Raw genomic sequence first — 2,395 nt, forward strand, 5'->3', positions numbered from 1 at the left:
TTTCTGTTGCCGCGGCAGCCTCTTTGATGTCCGGCTGGCCTAATTGGCCTGGGAGCCGAGCCAAGCAGGCTTCGTGATTTATGGGTGCCAAGATAAGGAGTCTCTGAAGTGAAGAAGACTCACGGCTGACGTTAAGAGCTGGAATGGAGTTTTTCCAAGCCTCTGAAGCTGCTGAGTGCCCAAAATTAAATCGGGACAATTATGAGACCTGGGCAAAATGGTGTGAGAGTTTGCTGCGTCAGTTTGGAGTCTGGCATACTGTCAGTGAAGCCCCTCCAGTTCCTCTGACAGGGAGATGGGAGGCTCAGAATTCGAGAGCCATAGACGTAATAGTCTTGTCCGTCTCTCTGGAGGAAATTGCTACGCTAGCTGGCAACACGACTGCACGTCAGATGTGGAATGCTTTGAAGATAGCCCATCTGCCAGTCATCCCAGCCCAGAGTTTGACTGCGTCGGAGGTCCTGGCTGTTTCCCAGAATGCGAGTGAATGCAGAGATGCCGAGGGCACCGGTTGCAAGCTGCAGGGGGAGCTGACTGTGATGTCATCCCAGGCAGCATTCCAGCCTCCAGGGGGAGCCAAGGAGTCGGCAGCTGAGAGCTCTGTTTCCCGTGAGAACCAAGGTCAGAGCCTTTGCAGAGGCCGGAAGACCAGATGTAAACAGAGCAAGATGCTTGCAGGTGGCCAGGAGCGGGGGGGCAAGTTGCAAAAGCCCACGCCAGTGGAAAACAAGGCTATGTTTGCTGGCACAGCTCCACCAAAGGCTAAAGGCACGTCTGATGGCCAGGAGCAGGGGGGCAAGTTGCAAAAGCCCTCGCCAGTGGAAAACAAGGCTATGTTTGCTGGCACAGCTTCACCAAAGGCTAAAGGCAAGCTGCAAAAGCCCACGCTGGTGGAAAACAAGGTTTTGTTTGCCAGCAAATCTGCTTCGAAGGGGAAGGCCAGGTTTATTGTGGACTCTGCGGCCACGCGCCATCTCACCAAAGACCGCCATCTGTTCATCTCCTTCACACCTCAAGATGGAGAGGTCCAGCTGGCTGATGGAAGGACTTTGCAAGCTACAGGAGTTGGGACTGTGAAACTTGAAAGTCTGCATACTACCATTAGTAATGTTCTTTTTGTTCCAGGAGCTGTGGACAATTTGATTAGTGTACCACAGCTGACTGGGCGTGGTTTTGAGGTTTCCTTCAAGAGGACTGTCTGTGTCATCAGAAAAGGCAAAGAGGACATTTTGCATGCAAAGTTGATGGATGGTTTGTTCTGTCTAACTTATGATGACAATGGTGTTGCTATGTCTAATGCTGATACTTGTTGTGTTGCACAAACTAACAAGGTTCTTCATGCAGGATGCATTCATGATGCACATCGCAGATTTTGTCACCTCTCTTGGCAAGCGCTAACCAAGATGCCTGAGTTGGTTGAAGGTTTGGACATCAAACCTTGCAAATTTCACATGAAATGTGTATCTTGTGCAGAGAACAAGGTGAAGGTTGCTCCAAAAGGCAAGGAGTCTAGCAGGCAGGCTTCCAAACCCTACCAGCTAGTTCACGCAGACCTGGTAGGCCCTCTAGCGCCCTCTTTGGGAAGAGCAAGGTACTTCATGGTTCTAATTGATTCTTTTTCCAGGTACATTCATGTGTTTATGCTCGAGCAGAAATCGCAAGCATTTCCTAAGTTCAAGGCATTCTGTGCTTGGTTGGAGAATGCTCACGGTAAACGTATTGGCTGTCTGTTTACTGATCGGGGCGGGGAGTTCACTTCTCAGCAGTTTGAAGCTTTCCTGACTGAGAAGGGAATCCAGCATGACTTGTCAACGCCTAGATCGCCATGGATGAATGGGCTTGCGGAGAGAGCAAATCAAACGTTGCTGCAAGGGATAAAAACCTTGTTGCATGATGCCAACCTCCCTGAGAAGTTTTGGGGGGAGGCTCTCTCGAATTTTGTTTACAGTTTTAATCGCAGACTGTCATCACCTATTGGCTGCACTCCCTATGAGAAAATGTTTGGTAAGAAACCTAACACCAAGCACTTGAGAATCTTTGGTTCTGACATGTGGGTACACACCCCACAAAGCAACAAGCTTGGGAAGCGTGGGGCACATGGTTTGTTCATGGGGTACGAAAAAGGTGCATACAGGGTATGGATGACTAACTCTAAATCCATAAAGTTCACAAGGAGTGTTGAGTACAATCCTAAGTGGGGGGAAAATGTGGGAATTTTCCAGAGTTACCCAGAGGAGGATGAAGGTGATGTGAAGAAAGCAGATCATGCTGAGAAAGCTGAGGAAACTGAGGATGATGATGATGATGATGATGATGATGACGATGATGATGATGATCAGAGTTCGAATTCCAGTTCAGTGGGCGGCGCTGCTGCTGCTGTCAGTGACAGTGATGA

Source organism: Podarcis raffonei, chromosome 2, assembly GCF_027172205.1.
Source record: "Podarcis raffonei isolate rPodRaf1 chromosome 2, rPodRaf1.pri, whole genome shotgun sequence".
Taxonomy (NCBI): Eukaryota; Metazoa; Chordata; class Lepidosauria; order Squamata; family Lacertidae; genus Podarcis; species Podarcis raffonei.